The sequence below is a fragment of the Marmota marmota genome, unplaced genomic scaffold, assembly GCF_001458135.2.
Source record: "Marmota marmota marmota unplaced genomic scaffold, marMar, whole genome shotgun sequence".
Taxonomy (NCBI): domain Eukaryota; kingdom Metazoa; phylum Chordata; class Mammalia; order Rodentia; family Sciuridae; genus Marmota; species Marmota marmota.
The window spans coordinates 36,047,136-36,057,031 of NW_026000005.1; the positions used below are offsets into that span (position 1 = coordinate 36,047,136).

General features: G+C 49.8%; 1 pseudogene; it reads left to right on the plus strand.

Annotated features, from left to right (window-relative positions):
* The first annotated feature begins 2,487 nt into the window (after positions 1-2,487).
* On the plus strand, positions 2,488-2,584 carry LOC125618376 (annotated as a pseudogene).
* Positions 2,585-9,896: the final 7,312 nt, after the last annotated feature.

The window sequence follows — 9,896 nt, forward strand, 5'->3', positions numbered from 1 at the left end:
AAGGAGCATCCTGGGTTCTACCCTTGATGTCATTGACCCTGCTGGATACCCTGTGGCCCCTTTCGTCATCCATCTACAGGCCATCAATAACATTCTCTCCATGGGGGACCTTCTGGATGGGGTGGCTCACCTGGGGCTGGTAAGTGCTGGACCACTGTGGGATGGGCAGGGAAGGGAGGGTTGGGATACAGGCAGAAGCATAAGCTGAGATGATAATACCAAATGATAATGATATTGGCTTCAGTTACTTTATATGCTAAACATCCTACCCATGTAAACACAGATATGTACCACCCAGGTTCCCCTTCAAGGAAGAACTTGCTGGTCAGCTGGAGGAGTGTGGCCAGCAGGAAGTGTCTAGCTGTTGGCTCCTTTGGGATCAGCCTCAGTGGCAGAAAACACCTCTTATCCTTCCCAGGACTGCCCACATAGCTGACGACTGGATGAGGCAGGGGTATAAAGACCTACCATTTCAACCCAGCAAGGGACACTCTGGGGCCAATCTTCCTCCATGGCTCCAGAACCCTGGATTGGAATTTAGCTCCAATCCTATTTCCTTCCTCTTCTTACAAATGCAGGTGTTGATTCCAAGCAAACCCCAAGCATTACAAACTCAGCCTGTGACATGTCTATTTTATGTGCCCAGGACATAAGAGGCATATAACTAGTTTTGATTAAGCAATTCCATATACGAATTCAAAATGTGAGAATTTCCTTGCTCATTGGAAACCACCTTCTGGCTGGTCTTAGATTTAATTTTGGAGAAACACTGAAAGTAGGCAGCTAGAAAGGTTATTCACAGCTTCCATGTATGATCAGGCCCTCACAGAACCACAGTGAATAACTTGAAACCATAGGCTGAGGACACTTCTGGAGAGCAGAAGGGCAATGAGGAAGATGGCCGTTATGGTGGGCACAGCATCGTGTTCATTCAGGGGCTCCACAGACATCTACCAAGAGCAAATTATGAGCTATGGGTGTGTTAGGAGGGGAAAAATGCTTTGGAGAAACACCTTACAGAAGATCTCTAACACTACTATCCCCTGAGGGACAGTCTTCAGCTCTGTAAACTTTGGGTATTTTCCTCGACAATTCCTTTTTTGTTTGATTTTTTTTTACTGAATAGCTGATGTTTTCATAATAAAAATAAGTATCAACCAAAGAGTCTTTAAATAGACAAAAAATTCCAAGGGCTTCTTCATCCTTTGATAACATTGACTATGATATTTTTCAATCCTCTCCACTGCTTATTGTTGTGCACATGTCTACTTCACAGTCTTTATTACAAAAATAACATTTGGGGTGCTCTTTTTGTCAATTGGCTTTATTTCAAGAAGTCTGTTTCTTGTTTTAATACAATGAACATATTCGTCATTTTAAGGCCTGCACAGTACTTTATCCTGTGGTCAAATCATGCTTGGTTAACCATGCCCTACTTCCAGCTAGTCTTTGCAAATGGTTCTAGCTCTGCCCTAACAGAAAAGTTTTGCATGGTTATATTTCATATATAGATAGATTCCCCAAACTTTTTTTTTTTTAAACTAGGGATTGAATCCAGTGGGTAACTTATCCCTAAGCTACATCCTCAGCCCATTTTAATTTTGAGGTAGGATCTCATTAAGTTACTCAGGGCATCTCTAAGTTGCTGAGGCTGACCTTGAACTTGCCTTTGGAGTCCCTGGGATTACAAGCATGTACTATTGCACCCAGGGAATTTTTTTTCCCCTCTTGAATAACTTCCTTTGAGTATCAATCCAGAAGAGGACTTCTACAAAGTAGATAATCAGTTTTGTCAGTATGTTCTCCAGAAAATATGGTCAAATTTCCAACTCATCTTCTTTACTAGCACCATCTTCTAAAATGTTGCTAATATTACAAATTAGAAATCAACCTAGTTCTAATTTTTCATGTGCATTTCTCTGTCTTGGAGACCAGCTTTTTCTCTTGAGGAACAGTGTGCTGTCATGCCAGGAGATGGCGCTGTGGTTCTGCGCTTAGACTCCCTGAGCCTGCCTTGGAGCTAGTGGTGGTGGTGGTGGGGTGCACCAAGAGAGACCATGCCAAGAACTCCTGTGGGCTCCCCAGTTTTCTATCTGAGTCCAGAAGACCTGGTTTGGGTGAAGAGGTGTTACTCTGCCTTTTGAATTCCTGCCTCACTCAGTGAGAGCCCAAGTTTATGAAGTATCCATGGCAGGCCAGACTCAGTTCATGTCCTCCCAAACCACCCAGAACCAATGGGAGGAAATTTACAGACAAAATTCACTCTGGATGCTGTATTTCCTTAAGGAAAGCTATTAGGAATTGGAGGCGTGTGCTGCCAGCTATAGGTACCTGAGATCTTGGGGGATGTAGGGGCTGTTTGGTAGGAAGGAGAGCCAGTGTGGGCAGGGGTTGGGGTCTGAACAAGATCCCCTATCAGCCTGGAGCTCTCGTGGAGACAAAACGCAAGCTGAGGCTAGGAAGACAAGCAAGAGACAAACTGGTCGGGTCTCACTTTGGCAGACATATACTAAAATTAGAATGATAAAGATTAGCTCCACTGCACAAGGATAACACGCAAATTCGCGAAGTGTTCCATATAGAGAGGGGGTGGGGAGAGAGAGAGAGAGAGAGAGGAGAGAGAGAGAGAGAGAGAGAAACAGAAATTCTGGATCTCAAGGCCAAGCTTAGAAGTATGGGCTTTATTTTGCAAGCAGAGATGTGCTGATGGAAGATGGAAGTTTTACAGCGAGAAGTTGGTGGGATGGTGTTTGTGCCTTGACAAAATTGGCCCAAGGTCTAGTTAATCCAGTGGTGTTCCTCCTGTGTTCTAGAACATGTTTCCCTCTCCTGACTGACGTCTCAGAGAGGCCAGCAGGGTTGTCCGCTTTCTTCCTGCTGAGTGCCCTCTTTCCCTGACTTCTGTGATCTCCCACCACCTCTGCCCCAGCAGCACCCCCTCTGTCTCTTCTGCAGCCTCTTTCCCTTCATCCAGCCATGAAAAACTGCCCTTCATCAAGGCTCCTCTCAGCCTGTCCTCTTCCCTGGGTGATCCAGTTTAATTATACCCTACACAGAGATGACTCAGCCCAGGCCTCCCCTCTGCGCTCAGATCCATAGAGCCAACAGCTTGCTTGACAGCTTCTCTTGAGTGTTTCGGAAATATCTTGAATTTATGTCCCAAAGTTTGCCCGATGCTGGTCCTCTTCTGGTGTTTACTGCTGGGTGGACGACACCAGCATCCATTCTATTAAATAGGTTAAAACTTTCAGACACCTCCCCTCATTTTCAACCAGTCCCCAGGTCCACTTGACCCTACTTCCCTGACACTAAACTACCACTTCTTTTCATTTCCTCTGCCACTCACCCAGGTCAAGGCTGCGCTGTTTTGCCTTGCCCCCACCCCCGCCTGGACAGTCACAGAGCCTTCTAATTGGTCTTCCTGCTTCCACTTTGGCTGCTTTCCAACCCTGTCTTCACTCTGGGTGGCCTGAACCTTCAAAGCATAGAACTGACCAGTCATTCCCATTGCCAAGGTATGTCTTAAAAAAATCCTTTTAGGGTTAAAATAATGAACCCAGAAAAGAGCATAAAACAAATGTACAATTGAACACCTGTGAAATGACCGGCCAAGAAAGGAGATGGAATCTTGCCAGGCTGTCCTTCCCAGTGTGCCCCTCAAAGCAGAACTGTCTCCTTCCCCTCCTCCCAGAGCTATGACCCCAACTTTTGTAGCAGTCAGTAGCTACTTAGGGACTGCCCCTGGCTTACTCCACTCACCAGTTGGACTTCATAATGGTGTAAAAATATATGAATTCAGTAAAACCATAACTTGACTTTTGACTTTTTCCTGAGCTAGTGATAAGTAGTAAGATACTCTTAGGAGATCTCAGCTCCCAGACAGCCCCACCACCATGAGGGGTAACAACCAACGCTTTACAGTATAGTACGTTGCCAGCAATTTTTGGATATTGTGTTTCCAAACCCCTTCATGTCAATGTCTACAGATGTGTTCACTGCATCCATATAAGTTATGGTTTGGATGTGAGGTGCCCCCCAAAAAAAACCTCATGTGTGAAATGATGAAAGAAGCTTTAGAGGACAAATGATTGGGTTATGAGAGTTTTATATCAATGAATTATCCAATCAGTGAATTAATCCTCTGATAGGGATTAACTGAGTGGTAACTGAAGGTGGGTAGGGTGGGGCTGGAGGAGGTGGGTCATTGGGGATACATATTTTGTATATGGCCAGTGGAACCTCTTCTTTCTGATCATCATGTGATCAATTTCTCTCCTCCACACTCTTCCACCATGATGATCTGCATCACCTTGAGCCCTGAGAAATGCAGTTGGCTGTCTATGGACTGAGAGATCTATGAAACTGTGAGCCATCAAATAAACTTCCTCCTCTAAAATTGTTCTTATCGGGTCTTTCAGTCACTACAGCAAAAAAATTTAACATACAACAATGCTGGTTTTCAACTCCCACACTATCTAAATTACTGAAGATATTCAGTATGTTATTATAAAATAGGATTTGTGTTACAGGAAGTAGCTCTGGGCTACTGCAAGTGTTACCAGCATGTTCAGGGCAGGGTGGGCTGAGCCACAGTAGGTAAGGTACATCAAATGCATTTTCAGCTTGAGATATTTTCAATTTATACTGGGCTTATCTGTAGCCTTATCATAAGTTGGGAAGCATCTGTATTTTTCTTTGTCATTCAAACATGCATTCCTAAATACTATAGTTCCAGTTTACCTGTTTTGTTCTTTATTTATATGCCCGTTTGGTTTTCTTTAACCTAAAGCTCCCCTTCCTTCTCTTTCTCTTCCCTCTTGAAATTAATACTGTTTTTTGTTTCATTGTTTGTTTTGATATTGGGAATTGAACCCAGAGGCACTCAGCCACCGAGTTATATCCCCAACTCTTTTGATGTTTTAGAGACGGGGTCTCCCTAAGTTGCTTAGGGTCCCCAGCTAAGTTGCTGAGGCTGACTTTGAACTTGCAATCCTCCTGCTCATCCTCCCAAGTCACTGGGATTACAGGCATGTGCTACCATACCTGGATCCACTGCTCTTAAAACAAAGAAAAAAATATTACCTTCCATGCCTTTTTTGATTAGGTCATCCCAAATCCCTCCAGCCTATCCACCCCACCAGGCTGTACTTTACACCCTCTTCCAACCTCCTGCAAATCCTGTTTCACCATGTCCCCTGCATGCAATCCTCCCTCCATGCTCAGACAGGACTTTCTCAATGGTTATTTCCTCAGCTGGAAATGGCCTTCCCTCTCTGCATCTACCAGTTAACTCCTTACATCTCAGTTGGAGTACTCCCTTCTCAGAGAAGCCTCCCTACTCCCTGACCTAGTCAGTGCTCACCTCAGCCTCTCAAGGGCCCTCCTTCTTCCTCCCAGCATGTTCTAGGCTGTGGTTTTCCTTCTGTTTGGAAGATGACAGCGTTAATGACTGCCAGCTCCATGAGGATAGGGGTTAAATCTGCCAGCAGCCAGCAATACAACCAGGAGAGAGACTGGCTCTAGACACCTCCTTGCACAGAGGCCAGAAGGGGAGCAGCAGCAGGGAGTAGTCAGAAGATCAGAAGATGAGGGCTCCTTCCCAGAATGCTGGAAGTCATGCCAGGGCCCTACAGCCCAACAATCAAAACCACAGGAGCTGACCTTACGGTGTGGCTCAGTGGTAGATAGAGCACTTGCCTAGCATGCACAAGGCCCTGAGTTTGATCCCCGGCACCTGCCAAAAAGAAAGAAGCAGGAGGGGCCAACCACTCCCATTTGGTCCACTGGGGCTGAGCTAATTGAAAGTCAATGTTCCCTGGCTCCCCCCAGCCCAGTTCTGGTGGGCAGCAGTATCCCCTCCCTCTTCACCCCTATTCCCTGAGCCCTGCCCCTTCTTTCAAGCTCACCCAGGGTGTGGAAGATGTGCAGCAGGTTGGCTTTGTGGGGAACTAGGTGGAGGTCCCTTGGACAAAGGCTCAGAGGGAGTCTACAGGGTATGGTAAGATGGACTAAGGGTGAGACACCAGCTGGAAAGGCACAGCCTTAGGATTTCAGGTGGCTGGGAAAGCTTAAGTAGAACTTCTAGGATGTAGAAGAGAGAGGAAATGAGTCTCTCCTTTTTCTTTTTAATATTTTTTAGTCAATGGACCTTTATTTTATTTACGTGGTGCTGAGAATCGAACCCAGTGCCTCACACATGATAGGCAAGTACTCTGCCTCTGAGCCACAACTCCAGTCCTTCTCCTTTCTTTTTCTAACTTTCTTCTTCCCTCCATCTCTCTAGGGAGTTGGCCTTTCCTCCCTCTGTTCTCCTGGGACTCTGAGACCTGGAGTTCTTAGAATCCTCAAGCCTGTCATCTCCCTGAGAGTGAGACACCCCATCATTGGTGAGGGAGGGAGAGAGAGAGAAGGAGGGAGGAAGAAGAGAAAGAAAGGTTACTGAGAGGGGAAGGGTCATAAGCCCAAATTCCTGGGCTCCTGCTGCTTTAGTCATTCTGAGAAAGAAAAAGGAGAGAGAGAGAGAGAGAGAGAGAGAGAGAGAGAGAGAGAGAAATTTAGAGACAGACACAAATAGAGACCAAATTCTGGCCATGGGAGAAACGTGAAAAGACACAGAAAAGGCAGCTAGAGAGAATCCGACAGAGACAGAGGGCTCTGCTTTCGCCCCGCAGCCATTCCGATGTTATCTGTCTCCAGCTGCTTCTCTCCCCCTCCACAGTCACCACCTCTGCCCCTCCTTCTTCTTCAGCCCCTTAATCAGACACCCAAGTTTCTCCTTCTCTGTCTCTCTTTTGCACAGGGACTAGAAGTGGAGTTTAGAGGTTCCTGGCACTTAAGGCGAGCAATGGGGGAAGAGGTGGAAGAGCTTGGTGCCCAAAGAGGGGTCAGGCTGGCATCTCCCCACTCCTGCTGCCCAGAGTGTCCCTCATGAACATTTCTCTGCATGTGCATTTGTGTAGAAGTGGCATTGTGCACGCGCATGCACCTGCATGCAATCTCCAGGGAGGCAGGTGTTCATTTCAGCCTGAGCCAGTGCATCTCTGTCCATCTGTACCTGTGAGTGAAAGTTACCCAGCATTGCCTAAGGGGAGGAGTGTGGTTTCTATGGGGTTATCTGCTCGCCTGTGCCAGCTGTCAGTGTGTGAGCGTGCCTACGGGCACACACATCTTAATTTATCTTGTGTGCCTTGGTCTGTATCTCCCACTTCCCAGTCCTGCTCTCTAGAAAGGCTACTAGGATGACAGCGGGGAGGTGAAGGCTCAGAAACATCTGAACTCATGTCTCTGAAAATTTGTGGACAGAAGTCATCAATCTGGCTCCACCCAGATGCCAAGCAATCCCAGATAGGAATGCAGAGAGGGCAAAGGGGAGTGGGCAGAAGTAAGGTTGCCGCTGGAACCAAAGCCCTGGAAATTGAGGTTTCCTGCCCATCACGGACTCCAGCCCACACCTCCCTGGCCCAAAGCTTGTACAGGCAATCCCGCACCAAGTGATTCTGGAGTGGGACCCTTTGGGGGAAGGATCAGAGCTTGGGGAGTTCAGGGATGGCTAAAGATTCTGTGCTAGATCTGGCCAGAGCTAGCGCTGCAGGAGGGGTGGGGTGAGCTGTGTGTGTTTGTAGGAAAGGTGGGGGGTGGGGGCAGCAAAGCTGCCTGCGGGGGAGAAGGCTTCTTGGCAAACGCCCCAGTTTCCTGAGCTGATCCCTGCTCCCTGCCACTGCTCCCAATTCTGTTGTTTCAATAACATCATTTTTATCCACCCCACAGAGAGACTGTATCTTCAGAGGGGGAGGCAAGGGGTAGGGCTAGGGTATGGGGGGTGTGGCAACGGAGAGAGGCTGGGGTCTGGAGTCAGCCAGGACTAGATTTGGGGCGCTCCCTCCTCAGGCAGAGGCAGGGCGGTCCCATAGCCCAGGTCCCCTGATGACAAAGACAAATACATTAAAATTCTTGCCTCAGAGAAGAATGCAGGATAGGGAGAGCATTTCATAATCTGCAATAACAGTAGCAGGGTGGGGGCAGGGGGTTTGGAACCCAGGCAGTATTCCCAAGGGGCTGGTCACTGGTCACCTACAGCCTCCAGGGAGCCCTTAGAGTACTCTGGCTGCCTGTTTAGCACCATCTGGCCCAAATGGGTATGTCTCTGAATGTGCAGTGTCCAGGGTTGGTGTTGCCCTGCAGAAATGACAACTGTGAGTACAAAATCACTAGGCATTGGGAAGCTGTTGAAGGTTAAAATGACCACTGTCTCACTTAGCTACTGCCCCCCTCTGCTCCTTCCCTTTTTCCAGAGTATCCCACCCCCTTCAACTCTCTGCACCAGTACAAGGGACTGGTCAGACCCAGCCTGGACACCAGGTGGGACTCCCAGAAAACCTAGGGGCTTCCTCTGGGCCAACATTTCTCTATTTCTTCTCTTCTCTGCTTATTCCTCTTCCTTTCCCAGATCTTTTTCCTCTTCTGGAGTAGGCATCTGTAGTCTTTTGTTGCTTCCCCTTGGACAACCAGCTTCATCTTGATCCACTCTTCCCTACTATCTGGGATTCTCAGGATAGTGTATTCTCTTACTCACTAGGGGTGTTTGTCTTTCTTGGCAGTGACCTCAGTCTCCACTTCCAGAGTCCACCCAAACAAGGAAGAGCTTTCTTCCTGGTGCCTGAAGTTTCTGCCACATGGGCTTGAGGTGCTCTATCTGTCCTCCCTTCAAGGACACCCTTAAAATGTTGTGGATTCTCTAAATGGTAGTGATAGGGAAACTGGCCCCTGTTGCAGAACGTCAGCACCACCTGTCCCTCTGCACTCCTGGGGTATGTCGGGGGGCCTCTGCCTCGAACTGAGGAGCAGGGGCTGCCGCCCCGCTGCCAGCCGCTTGGCGTGATGAATGGAGCTGTCCCTCCTCCCCACCGGGCCTTTGATCTCCCCCTCGTGGGGAGGGGCCGGGGGCATCAAAGACATTTTTGTGGCATTAGAGAATCAGATAAACGCCATCTCACCTGCAGCTGGCTCTCCCACCCTCTGCCCGGGCCAAGCTGGGGGAGGAACTCGAGGAAGGGACCGCGGACACGCGAGGCGCTGCTGCAGCGAGTTCTGGCCGCACATCTCTGGGAAGTCCGCAACCTCCTCCCTTGCTCTCTCTTACACGTGCGAGCACTCGAGCTCTGGCCCTAGAGAGGCTCCCCTTGCTGTCTAATCTCCCCCCACTCCCGCCCCTGAACACCGGCCTGAAGAGGCGGGATGGCTGGGGAGCTGGAGCGGAGGCCTAGGGCTTCCTCTTTTCCTCCGGGAAAGGTTGAGGAAGGGGCGTGTGGCGCAGAGACCGCGCGCTCTAAGAGGTGACCCCTCCAAGGTCCGCTGGGCTGCCAGTGTAGTTGACACCCCTCCCGCAGCATCCCGCGCCCCAGGCCGACTTCCTCTCCTGGTCCCCGCCAGCACAGCATCTCCCTCTGCACAGCTCTACCCCCCCCCCCCCAAACTCCCTCATTCCTGGGAAGTTTTCTCTCTTTACAGTCAACAAACCTGTCAAACGTCTCCCTTCAAGCCAGGCCCCCCCCCCCCTTCCTCAGCTCTTCTTCTTTCCTCCCCCTCTTACCCCTCTCTACTCTTCTTCCCCGCCCCTCCTTGCCCCCGACTCCTAACGGCCCGGGGCGGCGGGGGGCAGCCCCGAGAGGCGGGATGAGGGGGTGAGGCGGGCGGGTCCCGCAGCTAGGAGCGCGCTGCGGCCCCGCCCCGGCACCCGGCTCCCGCCCTCTGCTGCGCTCTGCGCTCGCCGCCCCGGGGCTCACGCTCCCTCCCGAGAGTCCCGCCGCCTGACTGTCGCAACTGCCACCCCCACGGCCCCCCTGCCCCCCGCCCCCGCCCACGCCCGGGCCCCGTTCCCCTCCTACCCCCGCCCCCCG